This window comes from Lipophrys pholis, assembly GCF_963383615.2.
Source record: "Lipophrys pholis genome assembly, chromosome: 1".
Classification (NCBI taxonomy): domain Eukaryota; kingdom Metazoa; phylum Chordata; class Actinopteri; order Blenniiformes; family Blenniidae; genus Lipophrys; species Lipophrys pholis.
In genome coordinates this window covers 27725359-27752330 of record NC_137635.1, presented here as the reverse complement: position 1 = coordinate 27752330, position 26972 = coordinate 27725359, and positions in this window count along the sequence as shown.

Here is a 26972-nt window from a genome sequence, read left to right as displayed (position 1 = left end):
AGACATGGAAAACATGCAGGGCTGCGGCCCTCCAGGACCAGGAATGTCCACGCCTGCGTCACACCAGATCCCGTCTTCCAGTGGCAATCAGACATGTTTTTATTGTGATTTTAATGTCACGCCATTCTCTGTGCATATATTAGTCACTGTTAAGCTTTTTATTGCTTAAAAAGTTGTTGAAAATAATGATTAAATACATCAAATATATCTGAATACACACCTAATCAATTTCAACACTATTATATAATCTATTATTATCTATTACAACACTAAATACTGAGATTTAAATATTTTCTGAGCCTTTTCATTTGTAAACTGTTTGATTAGTCTTAATGAAATTCTTATTTTAGTCCACAGAGAAATGAGCTGCCTTATGTTTCCATGTCTGTCCTGTCTCTTTCTCGCTGCACTTGTTTCATTTACATTTTATTTCCAGAAGTAAAGACTCCACAAACACTGAGTTGCTGTCACTTTGCAATAGTTGACCAAACCAAGAAAACCTCTAATGAGTCACCGACTCCAGGATTCACCACACATCCATGTGTGAGCTTTGCTACATCTCATTTAAAAGAGACTAATAATTGGCACAACACTGTGATTGACCTCCTTTGTATGGGGCTTTAGCTCAGATGTTACTTGTTTTTCTCAAGAAAAAGAAAATCAAGATGAAAAATGAGAAAGTTCAAACAAATGTCATGGGCAGAGGAGACAGACGGAGACAGAGAACATGGAGACAAACTGGGAGAGAAAGGCAAGTTCACACTATTTTTATACAAAAATGTGAACGCACGCACGCACGCACGCACGCACGCACGCACGCACGCACGCACGCACGCACACACACACACACACACACACTGACTGGAGGAAGCTGATTGATTGGCTGTAAAATGTTAATGTAGCTATAAGCCTGGCTTATAAATTGTTCATTAAGGCCTTGACATGCTCGTCACCTGAAATGTTAATGAGGTGAGATTGCATGGAGGCTGAGAGGTCTCGCTGAGCGAATGAGCAAATACAACAGATGAGCAGAATCCACAAGACCCCCCCATCATGTTATAATAAGAAGCAACCGGGTATCTGAGGCGACTGTGCCCCCTCAGCCATACAGTAATTAAATTAATGAATGACAGTGTGTGAATTAACCACGGAAATAGAGATTGATAAATATGAGTATTCTCATCCTCACCCAGCCTTGAGTTACCATGTCGTCTAACTATCTAATCAGAGATGGAAGCTATGTGAAGTATTTAGAAGATAATCTTTTATATTCACAATATTAATGAGAATGGACGTCGTGTCCACCTCTGACAGGCTTTACACGTGGAGAGATCCACCGTGGAGCTGAGTTGTTAAACAAGCAGATTGTCTTGATGAAAATTAACCAAAGTTTTTTTCTGTGCCTTGGGTGGACGTGAGAGGCTCCAGTAGTGTCCAGTCCGCCCCAGTCATGGCGGCCCCCTGATTTTCCATCCTTCGCCATCAAAGAGGAAGCATGTCTAACAACTCTACACATGCTCCAACCTGCCTCAAACGTTACATGCTTGATCAAAGTCTTGCCCTGATCAAATCCACATGCCAATATCCATTCACAGATGCCAGCAGGTGATACTATATTTTATGTTTTAATCATTAGCCATTTGACAGTCTAAATCTTAAATGTGGTGATCTGAGTCTTAAGACGATGATGATGATGATGATGATGATGACTGAAGGTGAAAATTGTGAGATTTTGTAAAAGGGCGTGTCTGTGGCGGCACTCTGAACTTTGATGCTTCACCATTAAAGAGCAAGTCCCGTCTCCCGACCTTCTGCATGCTGCTGTCAGGAGAATTATTCCTAGTAATAAAACCTCAGGGGGACAGAATACACTGGAATCAGACTGAGAGCGATTTGAGAAAGTTTTAAACTATTCTATTACATTATTCAAGAGACAAAGTCACAGTACAACCTCTGCGTGATTGTCCAGGAGTTTGTCTCACTCTGAAGACAGACAGTTCCTTCTTAAAGGCTGAAATTGTTTTGAGTCTCCAGTGAAGGACACCAAAAGCAGCACGGAGGTTCCAACAGTGCTGACACAGGTCATCCCTGAACACAGACTGAACATTACACATCATTCTTTATGAGACAAAACAAGATTTCCATAACATTCCCACCTGCTTTGATTAATAAAGAATGAATGAAAATAAAAATGATAATAATAAGGTTAGCAGGCGTTTCTTCAGTGCAAGAGCAGTAGATCATGTGGAGAAAAAAATTAAACCAGAAGATTTGAAAACCAGCAGTCATAAGAGTTGTGAGGGCGAAAAACCTGTCAGAGTATTGTTCTCATTTACACGACGGGAAGATTCCCTCACTCCCCCAAAAACCATCCGACCAACCATGGTGAGAAGTGGAACTCTAACTCTGTGGCAGGTTAACATAAAATAAAAATAAAACATCAAAACAACAAAAACACAGAAGACAAAGACAAAATCTCATAAAGCTTCTTCAGCTGCATCGTCGCCACACCGAACAGATCTGAATGAAAAATGTCCATAATTAAAGTTATCTCAGTTGATTGATTTTTAAGTGCATACTCATAAACTAAAGTTATTAAAAGTCTAAGTATAACACATTTATATATTCTAATCAGGAGACATTGTCTAAAAAGTATTAAAATGCCAAAAGAGGAGGTCCAGTCAACACCTCCTACCTAAGGCATCTGTTGGTGCCTAAACAATCACTATCCCTCAAAAATTAATGCAAAAAAACCTAAGTTATCTTCTCCTAAGCAGTTATTGAAACAGAATTATTAACACTAAACTATTTCAGTTGATCTTGGTGGCGATGCAGCCAACATCAGTTTCTCCTTCTGGATCCACCTGCCACATCTCACCAGATTAGACAGTTCAATACATCCTTATTAATGATTGACCACCAGAGTAATACTGACTTTAAACATTCTGCTGTCATTAGAGTGTACCTATGTGCTCCTTATTATCAAATGTGTCCTTTGCAGATTATCTTTTAGCTCTCGTCATGTTCCTCCTTGCTGTTTTATCTATCTATTGCCATTCCCCATTTATGAAAAAACCATAAAATAATATTATTTACTTTAATTTAACATTACTTTTAATTTAAAGTATTTTCTCTTTATCTTCTTTTTTATATCAACACATAAAGCCATCTCTAGCTGGATCACTGTGCAGCCCCTTCTCCTTTCCTGTGACAGTGTCTCCCTCGAGACCTTTTCTCCACAAAAACATCATCATCATCTTGTGAGGAGGTCATGTTTCCACCTCTTACTCCTCGTCTGTGGCGTTTCCGGTGATGCCTCTCATCACTCTGCAGAGAACCACGTTCTATCCTCAACCTTCTTATCAGACAGCTGCTGTTCCCTTCATACCACAAACCACAGTGGAGTCTGCTGAGGGTCTGGGAGGATGTTGGTCAGCAGGAGGACAGGAGGAGGAGGTGGGATGATGATGGTCAGCAGGAGGAGGAGAGGAGGAGGAGGTGGGAGGATGATGGTCAGGGAGAGGAGGAGAGGAGGTGGGAGGATGATAGTCAGCAGGAGGAGGTGGGAGGATGATGGTCAGGAGGAGGAGGAGAGGAGGAGGTGGGAGGATGATGGTCAGGGGAGGAGGAGAGGAGGAGGAGGTGGGAGGATGATGGTCAGGAGGAGGAGGAGAGGAGGAGGAGGGAGGATGTTGGTCAGCAGGAGGAGAGGAGGAGGGAGGATGATGGTCAGCAGGAGGAGGAGAGGAGGAGGTGGGAGGATGAAGGTCAGGGGGAGGAGGAGAGGAGGAGGTGGGAGGATGATGATAAGCAGGAGGAGAGGAGAAGGGAGGATGTTGGTCAGCAGGAGGAGGAGAGGAGGAGGAGGGAGGATGATGGTCAGCAGGAGGAGAGGAGGAGGTGGGAAGATGATGGTCAGCAGGAGAAGAGGAGGAGGAGGTGGGAGGATGATGGTCAGCAGGAGGAGAGGATGAGGTGGGAGGATGATGGTCAGGAGGAGGAGGAGAGGAGGAGGAGGGAGGATGTTGGTCAGCAGGAGGAGAGGAGGAGGAGGTGGGAGGATGATGGTCAAGAGGACGAGGAGAGGACGAGGAGGGAGGATGTTGGTCAGCAGGAGGAGAGGAGGAGGTGGGAGGATGATGGTCAGCAGAAGAAGAGGAGGAGGAGGGAGGATGATGGTCAGCAGGAGGAGAGGAGGAGGGAGGATGTTGGTCAGCAGGAGGAGATGAGGAGGAGGGACGATGACGGTCAGCAGGAGGAGAGGAGGAGGGAGGATGGTGGTCAGCAGGAGGAGGAGAGGAGGAGGTGGGAAGATGATGGTCAACAGGAGGAGAGGAGGTGGGAGGATGATGGTCAGCAGGAGAAGAGGAGGAGGAGGTGGGAGGATGATGGTCAGCAGAAGAAGAGGAGGAGGAGGTGGGAGGATGATGGTCAGCAGGAGGAGAGGAGGAGGAGGGAGGATGATGGTCAGCAGGAGGAGAGGAGGAGGGAGGATGATGGTCAGCAGGAGGAGAGGAGGAGGTGGGAGGATGATGGTCAGCAGGAGGAGAGGAGGAGGTGGGAGGATGATGGTCAGCAGGAGGAGAGGAGGAGGGAGGATGATGGTCAGCAGGAGGAGATGAGGAGGAGGAGGTGGGAGGATGATGGTCAGCAGAAGAAGAGGAGGAGGAGGTGGGAGGATGTTGGTCAGCAGGAGGAGAGGAGGAGGGAGGATGATGGTCAGCAGAAGAAGAGGAGGAGGAGGTGGGAGGATGATGGTCAGCAGGAGGAGAGGAGGAGGAGGGAGGATGATGGTCAGCAGGAGGAGAGGAGGAGGGAGGATGATGGTCAGCAGGAGAAGAGGAGGAGGAGGTGGGAGGATGATGGTCAGCAGGAGGAGAGGAGGAGGTGGGAGGATGATGGTCAGCAGGAGGAGAGGAGGAGGGAGGATGGTGGTCAGCAGGAGGAGGAGAGGAGGAGGTGAGAGGATGATGGTCAGCAGGAGGAGAGGAAGTGGGAGGATGATGGTCAGGAGGAGGAGAGGAGGAGGGAGGATGATGGTCAGCAGGAGAAGAGGAGGAGGAGGTGGGAGGATGATGGTCAGCAGGAGGAGAGGAGGAGGGAGGATGTTGGTCAGCAGGAGGAGATGAGGAGGAGGGAGGATGACGGTCAGCAGGAGGAGATGAGGAGGAGGGACGATGACGGTCAGCAGGAGGAGAGGAGGAGGGAGGATGGTGGTCAGCAGGAGGAGGAGAGGAGGAGGTGGGAAGATGATGGTCAACAGGAGGAGAGGAGGAGGGAGGATGATGGTCAGCAGGAGGAGAGGAGGAGGGAGGATGGTGGTCAGCAGGAGGAGGAGAGGAGGAGGTGAGAGGATGATGGTCAGCAGGAGGAGAGGAAGTGGGAGGATGATGGTCAGGAGGAGGAGAGGAGGAGGGAGGATGATGGTCAGCAGGAGAAGAGGAGGAGGAGGTGGGAGGATGATGGTCAGCAGAAGAAGAGGAGGAGGAGGTGGGAGGATGATGGTCAGCAGGAGGAGAGGAGGAGGAGGGAGGATGATGGTCAGCAGGAGGAGAGGAGGAGGGAGGATGATGGTCAGCAGGAGGAGAGGAGGAGGTGGGAGGATGATGGTCAGCAGGAGGAGAGGAGGAGGAGGGAGGATGATGGTCAGCAGGAGGAGAGGAGGAGGGAGGATGATGGTCAGCAGGAGGAGATGAGGAGGAGGAGGTGGGAGGATGATGGTCAGCAGAAGAAGAGGAGGAGGAGGTGGGAGGATGTTGGTCAGCAGGAGGAGAGGAGGAGGGAGGATGATGGTCAGCAGGAGAAGAGGAGGAGGAGGTGGGAGGATGATGGTCAGCAGAAGAAGAGGAGGAGGAGGTGGGAGGATGTTGGTCAGCAGGAGGAGAGGATGAGGTGGGAGGATGATGGTCAGCAGGAGGAGAGGAGGAGGAGGGAGTATGATGGTCAGCAGGAGGAGAGGAGGAGGGAGGATGATGGTCAGCAGGAGAAGAAGAGGAGGGAGGATGATTTTCAGCAGGAGGAGAGGAGGATGAGGTGACATTTTCAGGATGCATCTACAGTTTTAATTATTATCATTTGAATTGAAAAGGAATGTCTCTCACATTAGTTTGACTTTTAACATATATAAAACAGTCTGACTAGTTATTTCTTATTTGTTGATTTATTCATCTAATTTAAATTGATTCATTGGTTAACTGTTTCCACAACGATCTTTCCCGGTAGAAATGAAATGCAAATCAGTAAGTTTGGAAAGTTTTGTCTGGTTATATTGCATCTAATGATTTATTACTGAGCTTGATAGTTCAGTTCTGTTATGAGACCCACAGCATCTTTTGTTTGAGACTTTATTCCTAATGACTAAGTATTAATTAAAACCTCTTCTGTTTGTTCTTTTAACTAAACCTACGGATTTAGAGTAATAACTCTAATTTTATTTAATTTTATCCATTATCAATAACTATATTTCTTTCATTTCTGTAGTTTGTAAGAATCTACATAAGTTAACCATTGAAATTTTTTTTAGAGAAATTTGAAATCCATTTATGATATGAACCTTCCCTCCTGTTGAGATATGAGATCATCCATGGCTCATTAAAGCAACATATCATAAACTAGCTTGAAGTTCTTTATAGATTATGTCTGATAATCATTATTTCATCCGAGCAGAGGTAATCTATTATGTACAAAATTATTGAGAATCATCTCATTAGTTTCTTAATTTGAGTTTTTTTTTTTTAAAGATGGCTCTTTCCAAGCTTCATCTAAATTTTTATTTTATTTTATTTTATTTTATTTTAGTTAAGTTTCGTTAAGTTTAGTTTAAAGTTAGTCGTCACGGTAGTTTAGAAGTCAGTTATCTATTGTTGATTTTATAAACACACGTTGCCTACACAGGATTTTAACAACAAAAAAACTCAAAGAAAAGAAAAGAAAAGAAAAATGAGTATTAATCTTTTTTTTATATTTCTCTATTAAACAATGCCGGTCAGTCACTCACATTTTCTCCTCAGGCTGTGAGCCTCCATGATTGTTTTCATTCAGCGTCCTGGGCTCAACAGCAGTTTGATAAGGACTCTGCGTCTCTGCTTCATGTTGTGACACACAAAACAATGTAAACAATTCCCTTGTTGCTGCATGTTTTTCATCCAATTATTTTATTCAGTAATTTATCTATTTTATTTTATTTTTTTAAGTTTAAAATCAAAATAAATTGATGAGTTTATTACCACTATGGTTAGTACTAAAATAGTCTCTAACCAGGTTTGGTACTCAGCTTCCAGTCTTTTTGAATCTATCATCCATACATCACTTGGCTTTTTGGAGCAAGCTTTAGAAGGCTGCTGTTCGGTTATTGTTTCAAGTCCCATGTTTTCTATTCCGAGGCTGTTCAGTGTGGCGAGGTGTCACCTGCACACACACTGAACTGTCTGTGTGTCTTCCGTCTGTACTGTCATGATTCCGGAAGGGCAGACCCAAGATGCAGAACACACGAGACCATGTGGGACAGGTTTGAAAGGGGAAAAAAATCAAATGTTTATTGAGAAGGCTGATCCTTCGGCTCCCAGGCAACCACTGCTGAGAAGCCTCTCCACGGCGCAGGATGGGAGAAGATGGCGAGGACCGGGAGTCCGCAGGGGGGGAACAGAAAACGCTGCGAAAGCAGGGGGGGGGAGAGCCGAAGATTAACAAAAATCCAACGATACAAAACCCGGTATTGATGAGTCTTGGCTCAATGTTTCAACTCGCGAGCTCCGAGAGCACCACGAGAAAAACTATTCTGAAGAGAGCTAGACCAAACAATTACCGCAAGCAGTAGTACGGACTGGCAACGACCATCTGGCAGCTCCAGGCTTTTAAGGGCGGGGCCGCTGATGAGCCACAGGTGAAACGAGTTATCCTCCCCCAGGGCTGCGCCTGCTCTGCTGTCAAAATGCGAGGGGGAGGAAGGAACACCACACACAGAACAGAAAGACAACACTCACCAAAACAAACAGAACACAAAACATAAAACATAAAACTGCCAGGACCGGACCAACCGAATCCTGACATGTACTGCAAAACTACTGAAGGAAGACAAGATTTCTAAAAGACAAAATGGCTGAAATGATTAAGAATAAAACTCTAAATCACCCAGAACACCTAAAAATAAACAAACAAGCAAATCAAAATCACCAAAACAGCTGTACAGAAAGAAACTTTTGAAAAGGTCAAATAAATGTCAGAAAATGTTTAAAACATCTCGGCAATATTTCTAAGATCAGAAGAGTCAGACTGTCTAAAATGTTTTAAAGTGTCACAGATGTGTTTGTGAAATTGTATCTTGGAGGCAGAAAGAGGAATATCTGTCTCTGTCGGCGGTTCTTGTTCGTTCTGCGTATGAACCATGAGGAGCGTTCACGATATGAGCCCTTCTCTCTCCTTCTCTCCTCTCAGTCCGAGTGTCACAATTAAACACAACACTGTTCTGTAAAATGTCTCAAATTAACAGTTATTTCTTATTTTTGAATTATTCTAAAAGAAAGTCAAGCTTTTTAGATTTATTTGCATCGTACTTCTCATCACTTCTCATATTAGTTGCCTCCCTTTCAGGACTTTTCATATTCTCTCCCTCCAGCGGCCACCGGTTTGTATGTGAATTTCTTCCCGAGCAACCAGAGTGGTCAGTGTGTTTCCATGTCCTGTGTGGTCCCACAGTCAATGTGCTTTACACTGAGACACCGCTGGATCTCTACCATCCAGCTTTAAATAGAATGAGGAAACACATTCACACAGTTCTCATTCATGTGAGTGTTCACCAACGCTCTTCAAATCTTTAACGTCCGGGACAAAGTTTTTTTTATGCCTGTAGTCTTCTTACAGTGACTTTGGCCTATTCAGCATTAAGGAAAAGTAGACCAAATATTGTTTGTCTGAAATGTTATATTTTCTTTTACCTCCCTTAAACAGGGTAACCTTAAATACCTACACCTCGTAAGGACAAGTTTGACCCAATATTATTTCTCTAGAATAACCTGGTATTCACTTTTACCGCACTGTGCAGCCTTACTGAGCCTATGGACGGATATCCGACACCGTCCCTTCCACACAAGAGGATCTTTCACACAGAAAAAAACTCACTCACCCCAGTTGATCCTGGGTCTGTCTCCGTTTGTAAACTGTTGTTCGGATTCCGTCCCCCTCACACCTCCAGTGGAAGCCGGCCTACAACAATTCAGTTGGAGGACTTCTCTTTAGGGAAGACCAGACTGGTGCACGTCTCAGCCCTCGATCCTGGCGATGAGAGGGATGTTGGAATCCGGCTCGAAGGACCAAGCTGTCAGGAGAATTTTCCTAGTAAGAAAACCTCAGGGAGACAGAATACACCAGAATCCGACTGAGAGCGATTTCAGAAAGTTTAAAATATTCTATTACATTATTCTTGCAAGAACAGATAAAGTCACAGTACAACCTCTGCGTGATTGTCCAGGAGTTTGTCTCTCTGAAGACAGACAGTTTCTTCTTAAAGGCTGAAATCGTTTTGAGTCTGCAGTGAAGGACACCAAAAGCAGCACAGAGGTTCCAACAGTGCTGACACAGGTCGTCCTTGAACACAGACTGAACATTACACATCATTCTTTATGAGACAAAACAAGATTTCCATAACATTGCAATCTGCCGCAAACTTTACATGTTGGACCTGCAAAGAACAACTTCTACAATTCGATTAAACAAACCTTAATTTACTTTAGGCCGTTGTAGCTCCATATAACATTGTTATTTTGTGTTTTAACTATCACACCTGTGTTTAATCTAATTTGATTTAGATTTAGGGCCTAGCATAGGATTTGGTTATGTTGGGGTCAGTTTTTGTTACCGTTTGTGTTGCTTATCTGTTACCCCTTTTTCATTGTTTATTTAGGTTTATTGTATTTGTTCTTTTCTTTAATTGTCACTGTTTTGCATTAGGACTAGGGGTGATTCCTCTCAGGTACTGCTCATTGAAATGGCACATAACAGAAATACAATTCAGATTTCATTATACTGGTTGTTTTGACTGTATTTATGTGAATAAAGCCTCTGTCTATTTTTGGAAACACACGTCTCTGCTCAGCGTTTGTTTGCAAGCAGCTCTGTGTTAACTGGCTGTGTTGCTTTGTTGGCTGACAGGAGAGGCTGGAGCGAGCTGTAATTCCAGGGACAGTCTGTGTAGCGTCTTTGTTCCTGGCTGCAGGTCCAAGGAAGCTGGACATAAGCTGGGATTGTTAGCGCAATCTGATTCTCCTTGTTGCTGGAAATGTAGTGGCAAAACCTTTGGTTTGCACTCTAATTTCTGTGGTGAAGGTTTAGCCGGGCCATGGGCGTGCGGGCGGGCGTGCGTGCGGGCCATGGGCGGGCGTGCGGGCGTGCGGGCCATGGGTGGCCATGGGCGGGCGTTCGGGCCATGGGCGAGCCATGGTCCTAGAGAGGACAGGGAAGGTTGAGGTGGAGCCAGAGGATAAGAGCAAAAAGAAGTCCTGCTTCATAGCAGGGCTGAAGAGAAAAGATACAGAACTGGAACAAGGACAGGCGTTATTCTGTGTTGATGACATCACAGAGGGGCCTGTCCTCTGTGACATTGTCCAATCTGGTTTCTTTGTTCCTTAACATCAGACCAAATATTGTCAAAACAACAGACTGGAAAACTGACGCAGTGTATAATCTGCAGCAGAATCTCCACTGTGGTAATCTGGACGTAATCCCCAATCAAGCACTCACCAACAAAACATGTCAGCATTCCCACATCACAACTACAATACACTAAACTAGCACCAAGGTATCATTGGAGGCAGTAAAAAGATCCATGTCGGTGCACTAAGATACCCTCTGATAAGTAGGGATTCTGGATAACTGACAGGAGAGGCGAATCATTTTAAAGTACAAAACCCCTCAGAATATTACGATGGCAGGTTGACTCCCATCTGCCCTGTTTTTTTTTATTAAAGGAAACAGCTTTATTTTAGATGTGAACTTGACATGGCTCTCTAAAGCAGACACTATTTTTCTATTCCAAGTGCAGCTGTGACGTTTTAAATTTATCAAGTTCATCACACACAGCTTTTGTGTAGAAGAGACACTCTCCACTCACTCCATCCTTTCAGACTTCTGTTGAGCTGCTCAATGAGCCTTTCAAGAATCACCCTTGACCTTCTGCCTTTCATTCTTCTTGATGTTCTTCCTTTCAGCCCCCACCTTCATCTTTCTACTGCTCTGTCTGTCGGTCACGTGCCTCCTCCTGTATGTGTTTTCCTCAGAATCAGATGAAGAGATTTAAAACTTTCATGTGTTGTGGTCTGGTTGTTCAGAGAGAACAAATTCGCCTCCATCTATAGACGTGTGAAGAAGAAATGACCCTCAGCTCTCACTCATATGCCACAGCATCCTTTGGGGAAAAGTTTCAAAACAGTTTATAGTTTTGAAAGTATAGGTGTTATAGTGTGAAGCTTTTGTCCCTGCAAGGACACCTGGGGCCTCATCTAAAAAACATTGCGTAGGATTCCTACTAAATATATACGTGGGCCCAAAAATATTTGGATCGGAAAAACCGTGCATACGCACATCTCCTTCATTTTTCTTTTACAGATCACAGTCCACCTGCAAGGTTGAGCAGTTCATATTCCGCCCTAAACACACGCACTTTCTACCATAAATGGTCAATGCAAAGTACTTCAGGAATATTTTTTGCATCTCAATCAGCCTGCTGATCGCCAGCATTTGATGCTAAAACCCTGAGAGAACGACGAGGAAAAGGAATTACGGAGGGAGAAATAGTCATGGAGGAGGTGGAGAAAAAGCAAGTGATCAGCAGCACGTCGTCACCGCTGTAAATACTGTGAGGGTCTCAGAGAGATCAGTGACTGCAGAGGTGGAGAAGTAGAGTGGTGGAGGCCAGAGGAGAGTGGCATCCTGAGGGCCATGGAACACCGAGTCCACAGCACCTGGACACCAAAACAACCTCCATTATCATTGTGACGTTCAGTGTGAGGCAGAGTGTCGGAGAGGGAAGGAGACAGAGTTGGAGGAGACTGATAAAGTACAGTTTTATCTTTTTTATTAAATGTATAGATTTAATATTTCAACAGAGGCTTGTAAAAATGCACAGTGGACTTGTGTCTTTTGTCCTCGGTCAGTCTAGAGTTGAAAGCGATGTCCAGGAGGTCGTCCGTCCGCAGCACCAGTGCATCCAGAGCGCATGGCGGTGCCAGTGCATCCATACGACAGCGTTAGGCACAGCGGTCCACCTGCTATTCATGTGCTTCCTCTGAAATTAAACTAATTGTTACACACATGAGAATCAATCAGTTCTATCCACCGCTCTATATCATTTGAAGATGAAAACTTGACTCGTAGTAAAGTCTCACTAAAGAAACATCTGACACACTGCAACTTGGTTGTTAATGTTTATGTGGATCAATAAATCTGATATCTGAAGACATTCATCTCATACAGATGAATCTGACTTCAATTCACCACCTCACCATCAGCGCCGCCAGTTTCCCTCCAAAATGTGCGTGCTCAAGGTTCAAAGTTTGCGTACCAGAACACAAATTCTCCTGCAAAGTACATTTTTTTAGATCACAAAGTTTGCGTGGGAAGTGGCGTACGCATCTTTCAGGACCTGTTTTGTGTGCAAGCAACCTTTATAAATGAGGCTCCTGGACTGCTGAGTCCAGATCCAGATGTTTTTATGTCATCTCAGACTTCTCTCAGACTTGCTGGTATTCGACCCGGACTTGTCTTGTTTTAAATGGTTCAAAAAGGTTCAGATTTTCAAAAATGACACACAATGACGGTGACCGCTTGGTAACCATGGTTACCAGGCAACCAGGCATGTGATTGGTTTACCTAAAAGCGAGCTCCAGAGCTCCAGTACGCTGTACGCCGGCAGCCATTTTCTGAAATCATGTCGGCGAATAGCGGTTTTATAAACCACAGAGAAGAGGGTTTACTCTTGATCCTATCTGGACTCGGACCTTGTGGACTTCGACTCAGTCAAAATGAACTTGAATACAGCCCTGAAGGATATGTGTTTTATTAGACATGTGACCATTTCTGGTAAAATGTTTATTTTAGTTCTTCAGTTTTTACAGAATAAAAATAATAACCTCACAACAATAAAGCTTCTCTGCACATTATAATAGGTATTTTGAGTCCAGGACATAAAGAAAAATGAACAGACACACGTGACACTTCTGCTTAAATTTATCGATTTGATGTGTTTTTCTGCTCAGCTTTGGCTTTGTAGATATAAAACATTGACACAATATGTAATCAGAGTACCCAGAAAGGACAACAGACACATTGTGGGCCCTTTTAAAAAACCTTCTTGTGTGTCATGGTGTTTTCCGGAGGTTCGAGATAACGACGGGAGGACGGTGATGCTCTGAATGAAAGACTCTGTTCATCCCTCCTCTTCCTTAGACGTCTTTTCCCAAGTAGAATCCAGCAGAGTCACATAGAAGTAGTCAACTCTTCCAGGAACAAAGAAAAAGACAGAACATGCAGCTAAGCGGTGGCCATGTTGGTGTGTGGAATCTGTCTGCCCTTAGAAGGAGCGAGGAGGACTTTTAAGAAGCCTCAGATTTTCTTAAACCGACCAAGATGAAGGAAAGACAAAGAGAAAAGAAAGATGTTCTCTGTTTGTTTCACAACAATGATTTAATGACACCCTACTGGCTCGATGGTGGAGGAATAACGTTTGTGGTCGACCTCATCATGGAGGAGCTTACTTCTTCCCCACAGCGAAGCAACGCAATAACGCTGAGATGAAGGTGATCACAACACTGCGATACCTGGCTACAGGTGAGCTGCAGCAGAGCAGCGGTGATGACTGGGTCTTTCCCCACCCTCCGTCAGCAGAGTGTCAGTCTGACCGCTACGGCGCTTTCACAGCCCCTCATTGGTGGTAAATCACAGGAATCGATGACGCTGCGTCCAGGTCCACCATAAGTATCAAATACATTAAGTGGGAGAAATAACCAGCGTGGACAGAAAAGATAATAATCAAATCAATGTAATAATCAGCATGTGAACGAGGTAAGCTCAATCATTTTTAAGCTGTGTACAAATTAAATACATTTATCTGAGTTTCATCATCGTTACACATTTTTAATACAGTCCAAGATATTTGATGGGTCCATGTTTCTCTCCGTTCATTACGAGGAAGACAGAGGCTTTTTTCTGTCTTCCTTTCTCTAACAACCAATCAGCTTTCAGCAGACTGCATCATACATAGCAACAAGGTCAACCACACCTCGTCACTAAGATAAAAGTTTCTGTCAACTCCTCGCTCAGAGTTGCTCTTGGAAACTTCCTCATTCACCTTTAAGATGAGATTCCTTGCTAGGAATTTTTAGGCTGAGTTAGGAGCTCTGAGATACTCTGAGATACTCTGAGATACTCTGAGATACTCTGAGATACTCTGAGACGCTTAGTAATACGGGCACTGGTTGTCACAGTGCAAATTCTTTATCAGTCTCACACTGTCTCGTTTCAGGCTCCTTGACTTCCCCTCCTCATGTCTCCTCAAATGGGACCCAATTCAGATTTTATTTTATTTTTTTACACCAGACCCAGGCCTCGTTCGTATATGGTACCAATTCGGATATTTTTCTACATGCGACTGCTTCGTCATCGACGTGTGACTGACGTCACAGATAAGCACCGGAGGAAGCGGCTCCGTCAATATGTTAAAGGGGACATATCATGCTGAATTCACTTTCTAATGGTTTTCCTACAGTAATATTCGTCCCCATACCTGGAATGACGCTCCAGAAGTGAAGAAAGTCTGTCGTCTGTTTCTCTGACTTGTTTAATTTTTTTCTAAAGTGTGTGCTCCAATGAGCGAGTCGGAAATCAGACCCTGTGTAGTGTCACCAGGTTTTTTAGCCAACCCCAATCCAGGTAGACCGTCCCTTTGACCCGCCCACAACCAGTCCATTCAGCGAGCGCCCCCTTTGTTTTCCCCTCCTACCGCTGCAGGTAAACAAACATGGCGAAGATACGAGCAAAACACTCCAGAAGCACCGTTATTAATCATATTAACGAGCAGAGGAGTCGATTTTTACTGCCTTCATCTGACCCAGTGGATTAATTTGATCTTTAATAGGAATCTACCAACAAGACTTCCTAAAGTTTTATATGTCGCTCCCAGCACTTCACAGAGGAGAGTTTTCAGAACATCGGCCAGAACAATGCTGGATTCACTGCAAAACTTCTAATAAAGCTCAGATCTGTACCAACTATCCGTGACTCTACTGCAAATGTGGGGACTGTAAGTAAAATATTCTGATTTATGCTTTTATATTACTTTTGGAAGCACCAGGCTGGTTAGTTTGGAACAGCTGAGGCCAGTTTCTTGTTTGTTTGTTTGTTTATTGTGAGGTATTGTTCATGTCTGCAAAGTTGTGCTGATAGAGACTGTAGATCAAATGTAGGATTTGCAGAGTCTGAGGTCTGTGTATGGGCTTGATAATTGTAAAGTGATCTTTTTATTTATTTCTATGATTCAATGCTGGCTCAGGATGTTCTCCTGTCTGCTACTAATTATGATCATTAGTAGAGGATAGTTCAATTATCTGATCTCAGTGTGGCATGCACATAGTTAGATAAGTGCATAGTCACTCAGGTTGGTCTGAATAGTCGTTTATTTGCTGTTAAAACAGCACATGTCTTTGTAAAGAAAATATTCAGTGCAGCTAATTAACATATTCAGACACAAGATGTTTTACTAACCTTCTGAGACGTCCACCTGCAGCAGCAGAGGAGGAACTTCTTCAGGAGCTTCTCCTTCTGGGTCACATTCTGGTTCTTATTGGTTTGGTTGAACTGCGTTTCTCCATAACGTAGTGACAGATAGAATGTAAACAGTAGGGCATGGCATAAGGAGAGGAAGCACTTCCTCCTCTTCCCAAGATGGGCATGTGGGCGGAGCCAGTCCAGCTCCCTGAAACCAGCAGATTCTGAATGTGGCTGGAATGATCGAATATTCAACTGGCTGAAGATTAAGGACAAGCAGGATTTGCTGCAAAAAACTTTGAATACAATGTTTTTGGACCAATAGGAACCACGTGGAAGTGTTGAAAAGTTGTGTGATATGACTCCTTTAAAAGCTGTGCTCTCTTTTTTTCTCATTCTCCTTCCTCTTTCAGTGGTCATGTTTAGATTTTGTCTGCTCGTATTTAACAACCACTTGAAAATGGCACGTGTTACGGCTTGTGGTGTGAGCAGGACCCAAAAGCTGACAAGGAGATGGACTGCAGTGAGTGAAAGATTGTTTATTAGAACAACATTATTATATGGATCCACGGGAGCAGTCCGAGGTCGAGCAGGGGTCAGGCAGCTGGAGTCGAGAGCCGGCGGTCCAAAACAATGCAGCACACACTGAATCTGAGCAGAGGAGGAAAAACACGAGTTGGCAAAAACAAAGTCCACAAAGGTACAAAAGTTTCTTTCCAAAACGCCGAGCTGGCCGAGCATAATACCACTTGGGTAAATGGACGATCTGGCGACGAGAGTAGAGTGATCCAGAGACTTCATGGAGGAGATGAGAACGATGAGCTCTCAGGTGTGCAGCTCAGCTCCAGTGCAGGGCATACAGACTCCGAAAAAGCACAGCAGAAGGCCGTGACAACACACACTGACCAGCGTTGCCAGATATGGCGGTATCCCCCAATTGGGGAACCAAACTGTCTTACCTTTTAACTTTGTTTATTTCATTCAATTGTGTGTTTAAGGCATGTTCTTTATTACACATAATAAGACCAGTTCATGCTGCCCAACAATTCCTTGCAGCGACAACATTTAAAGGGACCCGCTCATACGAGCGTTCAGGGAAACTCACCATGTTGGAAAAAGGAGCAGATCATGTAAGTTACCAAAGCAATAATCTGCCTTGAACAAGTTTGAATCATCTAAAACCCAAATGAACTTTTTGTAGTCCATTTTCAGAAACTTCTAGTTCTTTCCCCGCCATGGCAGACGTCACTAACTTGCGACGCCGTCGGATTATTATAACATCACTAAGTGAAAGTGCTGTCTGACTGTTATGCGGACGACAGCCAGATTTATGTCCCACTTAATAAGAAAGATGCCCCCTCACTGTCTCCTCTCCTGTCATGCCTTGAGGACATTAAAACCTGGATGGCTTTTAACTTTTTAAGTTTTAATGAAAACAAAACTGAGGTGATGGTGTTCGGGCCCAGTGGCTCCTGTAAACCCCCCTCTTTTTGACCTGGGTCCCCTGGCTCCACATGTGAAGCCAGTGGTTTTGAACCTAGGTTTTAGAATGGACAGTGATTTTAAATTGGACTCTCAGATTAGGGCAGTGGTAAAGTCCAGCTTCTTCCACCTCAGAAGGCTTGCAGAGGTAAAGACCATTCTGGCACAGCAGCACTTTGAAACAGTAATCCATGCTTTTATTCCATCCCGGCTGGATTACTGTAACGCACTTTATGTTGGAGTCAGCCAGTCGTCCCTCGCTCGTCTCCAGTTAGTTCAGAACGCTGCAGCCCGCCTTCTAACTGGAGCACGTAAGAGGGAGCACATAACACCCGTTCTGGCGTCTCTCCACTGGCTGCCTGTGCATTTTAGAATTCGTTTTAAGATTCTTTGATTTGTTTTTAAATCTCTGAATGGTCTTGCCCCGCCCTACCTCTCTGAGCTGCTCCACCCCTACACCCCTGCTCGATGCCTCCGGTCAGCTGATCAGCTTCTTCTGGAGGTACCGAGGTCCAAACGAAAGCTCAGAGGGGACAGGGCCTTTTCTGTTGCAGCCCCTCTGTTGTGGAATGAGCTACCACTGCCCGTCAGACAATCCCCCTCACTGTCCACTTTTAAAACTAATCTTAAAACCCACTTTTATTCCTTGGCTTTTAACCATGTTTGAGACTCTGTCCCTGGTTTTATTGTTGCCAATCTATTGTTTGTTTATTGTATTTCACTGTTTTTACTCTTTACTCTTTACTGTACTTTTTTTATTTTAGTCTTTTATTGGAAAGCACTTTGGCCTCAGCCACAACTGTTTTAAAGTGCTGTATGAATAAAGCTGACTTGACTTGACTTGACTTGACTGCCACACCACCATGATCGCCTTTCACTAACTCCTTTAGGAAGCCTCCTAACACCTTTCCTTAACCCTGTGATGTCATCCAGCGACTTCACTGAAAGTGCATAGATAAGGAGATAGGAGGGACAATTCGGACATAGTCCATGTTTAGAAGAGCTTTTCATGATTTTCATTCAATGTTCCATTCATGTTCAGGACACTTCATGTTCAGAATAAATCATTAAAACTGTTAATAATGACGTTTGAGGATTTGTTTGTACAACTTTTTTTGTGGAATCCCTGATGTGGCCCAGCCTCACCCAGACTCTGCCTCCAGCGGCCCCCAGGTCAATTGAGTTTGAGACCCCTGATTTAGAGACTGTTGGGTGACTACTTATTTTTTCTGAACTATTGTGCCCAATTGATAATTAACTGATCAATCTTGACTCACGTTTGCTTTTTTGTTCACACTTGATTGAAACTGGTAAGTAACTTTGACTTTGTGTGTAATTGACACCTGAAAATATTCGCATTGATCTACGTATCTACATAGCCTCACTCTGTGGATAACTGACGTTAGCAATGAACTAACTGAACTTAAGTTAATTTTTCTCTGAACATAATAGAAACTTGTTAACTATGAACAAAACATTTAAAATTGTCTCAGTGTTTTCACAAAGCGATAAATACAATGAAGCAGTAAATCTTATAACACTGGAAAGCCTGAGTATGTTTCTTTTAAGTGGCGCTGCATTTGTGGGATGTGTTGAACGGACAGAGTTTGGGTGTTTGTTGTCCTTTGTCGTTTTGAAAGTTTAATTACCATCCATCGATCTCTGAGCAAGTCTTTCTATCAGGAAGATTTTCTCTGTTTTAAAGCAGTGCTGTTATAGATTTACTTCCTGATTTGTCTTGTAACATCGTCAAGCTTCCACTGAGCTCCAGCTGGTGGACAGACACCCTGAGGAAGTCCTGATGAAGAGGTCATTCATTAGTAAGCTATATGGTGTGTTCTCGACAGGGCTTTTAGAGATGTAACAGGATGTGAATCTCATCTCACTATCATCACCAATACAGTTATCATGTTTATCAATTTTGCATCAAAACTCAGTCCTCATTCAAATGCTGTGTTAACTGTAACTCTGGGTATGACTATAAATTCTTACAGAAGTTACAGTTGACTCTTGGTGATAATCAGAACTATGAAACAAACAGATTTTGGCTTCCATACAGTGGCGGGAGAGCAGATCTGTTGGCAGTAAAGGCTCATCTGCAACACTGGAGATGGTGATTAGACAGAGAGAGAGAATCAATAATACATTAAGGGATGGCTAATGTACCACAGGGACTGAAAGACAGACAGCGACATTGCTGATACCCGCCCTGCAGTCTCATATCCGCCGATTCCAACGCAAGCACACAAGGTATGAAAAGCAACAGGGGAAATAAGAACTGGGTAAGGGAAAGGTTAGACAAATAGAGATAAAAGAGCTTGAAAGTCAGGAAAGAAAAATGTAGTTTCTATAGGAGCAAAGCCGTGGGAAATGTACGGGCACACAGTCCGTGTAGATTTAGAATATTAAGAAGGGCTCAAAATTATAAACACAATGTAAAGCAATAGCTGCCGTCATGTCTCAAGGATGTGAGAATTATGCTGTAGAGCAGGGGTGGCCCACCAGTCAGGGACCAAGAGCCACAAAAATGACCGTGGTAAGACAAAAAAATCACATCACACACAAGTAAAACGACTTAAAGTGAAAATACATATACACTGCTCAAAAAACTAAAGGGAACACTTAAACAACACAATGTAACTCCAAAGGTACGTCTGAATTGTCCCTCCTAACTCCTTAACTATCGATTTCTTCACAAGTGTTTTGTGTGGCGGCCATGATAAGGACTGTCTGAATTCTCAATAAGCAAAGGAAAGGAGGCTCGTTGCTTCCTTTTGAACCTCCTTTAGCTTAGGAACCACTGATGCATCCTTTAGCAAAGGAGGCGAGCTCAAGCTGCCCCACAATTCCTTGCGGCGACAACATTTAAAGGGACACGCTCAGCCGAGCGCTCAGGGAAACTCACGATGTTGGAAAAAGGGAGCAGATCATGTAAGTTACCAAAACAATAATCTGCCTTCAACAACTTTAAATCATCTAAAACCCAGATGAAGTTTTTGTAGTCCATTTTCAGAAACTTGTAGTTCTTTCCCAACATGGCAGACGTCACATTATTATGACGTCACTAAGTGAAAGTGCAGTCTGACTGCCACACCACCGTGATCGCCTTTCACTAACTCCTTTAGGAAGCCTTCTAACACCTTTCACTAACTCCTTTAGGAAGCCTCCTAACACCTTTCACTAACTCCTTTAGGAAGCCTCCTAACACCTTTCCTTAACCCCGTAACATCATCCACGGGGTTAAGGTAGAGTCGATAGATAAGGAGTAAAGAGGGACAATTTGGACCCCCAAGTTTATCACACTGGTGTGAAATCAACCTGTCCATGTAGGAAGCAACACTAATTGTGAATCAATTTCTCCTGTTGTGCAAATGAAACAGACAACATGAGGAAATGAGAGGCAAATAGCAAGACAACTCCTAGAAAGGAGGTTCTGCAGGTGGTGACCACAAACCATGATGCTGTTCTCCTGGTTCCTGGCTGATGTTCTGGTCACTTTTGAATGTTGTTAGTGTTCTCAGTCCTTGAGGCAGCATGAGGCGAGTCTACAACCAACACAAGTTGCTCAGTCCTTTATTGTTCTCCCATCGTTGTTATCTTGTTAAACTGTGTGACAGCGAGAGTGGGAGGGATGTTGTGGTGCAGTATGCTGAGTGATGCATTTGAGTACGTTCTAAGAAAATCCTACCTCACACAAATTTCACATGATGATTTCAGTTAATGGACCCAAGAGCCGCACAGTGACAGGTAAAGAGCCGCATGGCCACCCCTGGTGTAGAGGTATGAGCTGATGTTAGCAAGCTAATACCACTTTGTACCACACAGCACCGTAAAGAGACAGGACACTGCTAAAACCGCCTCCTGGTACTAAATACCCTAAAACGCACCTTGAGAGTTGCTCACTATGATTTAGGAAGCTTTATTGTCATTGTTCAAGTGCAACGAAATTCCGTTTGTTGCATCACTAATAGCAGCAGCATTATGATATTGATATTACGTAGGGCTGCAAAATATATGACAAATGTATCCTTATTTTAATGTCAACATGCTAGATAATCTTAGAACTGAACTGTGATGAGTGGTATTTATTATTCACTCTTATCAGTTCCCCTTCTGTGTCAGTGTAATGTCTTTGTCTCTTACCTGTTTTATTATTTCCCTCTCCTGTCTCATCTCATTGATGTGCACTTTCTTCCTGTATGCCCTTCTTCTATGCATCTCTCTGGGCGTCTGATTTAACAATGTCACCTGTGTCTTCCCCAAAACATCAGGATCAGAGTCTCCATCTCTTCCACTTTCATCCTGAACCCTGGCACTCCTCAGGTCTGTGTCCTCAGCCCTACTCACTGTTATCCTGTTCACACCAGCAACACCATCGTCAAGTTTGCTGATGACACGACCATCATAAGACTGATTAGAGACATCGGTGGATCAGCCTACAGAGAGGAGGTCCGCCTGACCACAACGACCTGAACCTCAACACCGGATAAAAAAACCAAGGAGATGATCATAGACTTCAGGGGATCAAAGCAAACAAAGCAATCAGCCCTCTACATTGATGGAGAGTAGGGAGGGAGGGTGGAGAGCTTCAGGTTCCTCGACTTCACATGGTCCACACACATCTCCCATCAGGTGGGGAGGCCCCAGCAGAGACTGGACTTCCTCAGGAAGCTGCGTCAGGCTTATCTCCACCAAAAACTGCTCACAAACTTCTACTCCTCCACCACTGAGAGCCTACTGACCTTCTGCTGTACAATGCGGTTCGGCTGCTGTGCTGCAGAGGACAGGAAAGACCTGCAACAGGTGATGAGAGCAGGAGACAGGGTGTTTGGGACCCCACTACTTCCTCTCAGAGACAGATACACCGGAAGACTTCAGACGAAAGGGGAATCACCAGAGAACCATCACACCCACCAGCCCGAGTTTCAATTCTGAATTAGTCTGTTGGCACATGGATCCACCCGGTGCTCCGTCTCCTACCTTTTAGCCAGTAACAGTGTGCCCCGGCCGCCTGCCCACCAAACGCCCCTGCTTCCGCATTCCACTCTACTCTGCTCCACTCTAAAAACCGGCTCTGCAAACACTCGGCTCCGGTGAATAAACATTGTTAAAGTTGACTGCAGGTTTGCTTTCAGCACCTGAGCCTCTGATGGTGCCCCTTAACAGCTTCTTTATTCATTTATATATTTGTTTATGTTTGGTAAGTGCTGCTCAGGCTTGTCTGGTTGTGTAACGGTTGTTGGTCAGGAGGTGTTTGGATCTGTGTGGTTATGGTGACTGTGTTATGTGGTCTCTCTCTAAGCATTCCCACCCCGGTCGTGTCCAGCAGCCATGACAGTTTCCAATATCGGCAGCAACAGGAGAAGATTGCCAATCTCCTGTTCCAAGAGCACAAACTGTTCTGACACTAAAAGTCTCTCAATCATATAATATTGTACACCTTAGCTGCTGAATAGTACAGGGGAAAAAAGACTATTACATTCGGATTCCTTCTGAAACAGCTCACTGCCTTGTTTTCCATTTACTTGAGCAGTCAGAAGGCTGAATAACAGTTGACACATGTATAATGTATAAGAGGTGAATATTCATTTCACACCACTAAGAATGTCCTTGTATTGATGTTGTACTCTGAAAACAGTTGAATATCAGCAGGTAAACACAACAAGCTCATCACAGCACTGAGAGGACCCTCCATCCTCGAGCTGACAGGATGTTTAAAAAATCAATAACATGGGCTGTGAAACAGGCCAAAATGAAATAAGTGTGCGAGCTATCCAGGAAATAAGATTGGCAGGCAGACAGAAGCCTGCCACCGGTCCCTGGGGACAAATGCTCGCCAAGCTATCTGTGTGAGGGAGGAAGAGGGGATTAATGTCTCCTCTGCATTAACATACCAGCACCACAACACATAGAATGCACACATGTGTGCAGACATGCAGGCATGGACGCACACACATAAACACAAACACACATGCATGGACACACACACACTGACACACACATGCACACCTATAAAGATGGACATGCACCCATGAATACACACATGTTTACAGACACATGTATGGAGACAATGAATATCTAATTGATCAGTGATTAGAACAGCAGATAGCTGTAACCGCCTCATCTCTCCCCCTTAATTGAGCGCAAATCATCATCAGTGTATAATAACACACAAGCATAGCCCACAGACTCAGATGCAACGATATTTGTTTGTCCAGACAGGGTTGGACTTGGCTTCTGTCTCCATGAAGCCTGATTAGTGGGAAGATCCTCCAGGAACATGCTTGTACCACCACCACTCCACAGGTGGCTGATTATTGTTCCTGTTTCCTGCCACATGCTCTTCTTCTACATCGGCATGCCCTCCAAATTAAAGATCACGGTAGAGCAATGCTCAATCTCACAAATCCAACATTTAATCCCTGAAATGGTGGTGCTGGATGCAGAATGCCTGTTTTGTCTTGTGAAGGTCGCGAACGTCGAGACGCAAGGCAGAACAGTGTGTGCGAATGAAGCGTTACCACGGAAACACACGTGAAGTTACAGAAGTTTTTTGACTCTTAACCTCCTTTCAAACTCTAATAATATATAACTCAGAGATGAACAAAGCTGATTTTCATGTTGCAGGTGGTCTATTCAGAAAAAGTGAGTCATATCACACGACTTAGGTCCATTCAGACATTTCAATGTCACTCAGTGGCCTTGAAACGCTGCGGTATAAGATTCTGAATAAACCCATGGGTTTATATATCGTACAAGCTGAGCGTACAATAAAAACAGTCAGAAGATCATCCAGATTTCCATACACATGAAATTTAGGCGTTCAGACTGTATCTCTCACCTTTTAAAACAAAAATAAATGTGTTGTGTTTTTCAAAACCATAAAAAGAATCATGTCATTACTTGCAATTTATAATTAAAAAGTGTTCTGCACAATAGTAACGCGTTACTTAAATAAGTCTAATATCTATGCACTACAGCTGCTGTGAATACAGGTTAATACTTATGGTTTAGCCTCTCTCTCGTGGTACTGTAGCTTACTTCTCATATTTTGGAAAGAAATATGTATCCAGAAGGAAGGCAGCTTGCATGCGAATTTCACCATTAGCAGGTGTAACACTGAAAATAGTTATGTAACCGGCTTCTGATCTCTCTAAAAAAGCTGCAAAATACTGGATACTATGACTTTGTTGCCTCCTGATGGAAAAATCTGTTAAATCAGCTTAGGATTCCGTCCAATATTAACTTCATAATGACTTAGAAAGTTTCCTGTCACCACACCAATTATTAAAAGAACCACTCTTTTGGGACGGAGCTTAAAGGTCATTTTCCTCTGATGTCATGTCTGGTGCCATGTCCGTTCCCTTGAACATAACCGGGACGTAAAGCCATGATGGCCTATGAGTAACACTACAGGAAGCAGGCAGGTTTGTGGTAAACAGGCAGGCTGGCCCCTTTGTGAGGCGCTCGGTCACTTTCTGTCGCTGTGTACGCTCTTGGCGAGAATCCATGATGTACCTCCCACTGTTGAATGTGCCGGTGAGTCCTCCTTCTGAATCGCCTGCAGTGACATTTTCATTTGACCCGTAGCCAACATTTCCGTAATGAGAATCCATCAAAAAGCAATCTCCTAAACTAGAAAGAGATTTCAATTTGTGCATGCCGAAGGTGATATTCAACAAAAAACAAACCCACGTTTCTGCCCGATCAGGAAGCTACATTGGAGTCCATCAGTGGCAGCTGCTCATCTTTCGCAGAAGCTCATTCGGGATCTCCAAGATCCACTTTTGACCTGGGATGGTTTCATTAAGAGGCATGGCCAACAATACATTCCTTTATTGTCACAGTAACACCTATGCCTTCAGTGGTGTCCTGCCTGAATTCATCAACCTCTTAATACCGTCTTTATGATGCTATCGCTATAGAAACCATTGGTTATACACAGTAACACAGTATAACATCATAGACAGGTATCTCATGAAGCCAGAATGAATGTCATTACTAAAGCAAGAAACACAATTAACTCAATTCAACACATTTCCTTCTATGCAGCCACAGCTGCATTACATAAATAATCAGAGTATATTAATGTAATAAAATGACAAAATATAAAAAATATGGATACAATGCATTTTGCTCACCAAAAGTCTTTATTTGTAAACATCCTCTTTTCTTTCCCCAAGAACAGTTCAACTACTCTGTCATACAGGTTTCATTTCCAACAAAAAGCTCTCTTCCATCGTCAGGGAGACTTGTGTTGAATGTCGACTCTCCCTTGTTGTGTTTCTACCATTAGTTTTAATTTGAGCTGATAAAGTCCTCGGGACAGAAGCAATACCAGGGACAGGGACACGTCATGGCCCATGCTATCACCCAGATTCTTCTGCTGAAGGAAATGAAGGAGCTCAACAGGACTTCTTCAAAATGTCTCTTCAAAATCAATCATGGCTTCCCTCACAGTCCCTTCTTTCTTCGGGTGGGTCAGGCCAAAGAGTGGTCATGACTCTGCGTCAAGCTGTATGTGGAATTCTTTCAGGTATGTCCGAGACTGCTGGGAATCTGGCAGGGGGAAAACATAGATTCTTTGTGGTCTTGAAATCTCTTCTGCATTTGGGAGAGAATATTGTCAAGAATTTTGCTGTAGATTTGGTAGTATTGTGTGTGACTGTCTTAGATGGGGCCTCCTCAAGCGCTAGAAGCACTTGCTATGCGAGCAGAAGCCTTGTTGATCTCACCAAACCAGCCCCTCTCTCTCTGTGGTCTCAAAACTTTTTCACTCCTGCCAGACAGAAATATACATTCAGTGTTTTCCTCTGCAAAACTCAACAAACAGATATGAATCCTACAAAATCCTATTAAAATTGTGATGTAAAGAACTAAACTCAAAGGTTTTCAGACACACTGTTGCTTGAAGGTGTTATGGCTCAGGTGTCTCATTGCCGCCAAGCTTAGACAACTCAACTTTGTGAACCCTGAGTGGCAGGAAACTCCAAGATAATCAGTAGCAAATAGCAGGCTCCTCTGAGGCTGTACCTTACTGAACTGAAAGTGTTGGACAAACCTTTTCTCAGGTTGTGACATCCTAGATTCGGAGTTGGTTAACCTATCCTAATGATGTGCTGCTTTTCTTGAAAAGTCTGTCTTGAATGGACCTCGTAAGTAAATCAACGACCCAATACACTTCTCTTTCAGTCATTGTGGGTTTAAAAACAGCTATTGAATCAAAATAAATGTGGTTTAGCTTGTACAGTTCATTGCAGATTGAGCTCCTTAGCGCTGATCAGCGATCTCTCTGACCATCCAATCGAAGGACATGAAAATGCTGATGTTGTTGAAAGCCTGATGGATGGTTCCGGTGTCGCCAACTCAAAATTGTATTCGTTAAAGCAACTGTTTCAATATCCTTTTGTTGAAACTGCAAATGCTTGCACTGTTAATTATGAAAACATCAAGGAAGATTTCTTTGACCATAACAACACATGACGTCCTAAATATGATGAGAGTGTCTGGAAGCTGCAAAACCAGGAGAAAAGCAACCAAATGAAGATAATTTGTATTAAGTCAATAGATAATAATGACTCGAGAAAAATATCTAATGGTAAGTTAATGGTTGTGACAGTTTGTAGGAGAGCAGAGAAGGGCTTCACATTCAAAACTCAATAAATTTTATGAACAAGCTTCAGGACTTGAATCTGAATCCAGATGGAACCATGTGACTTTTCTCTTCACCTTCATTC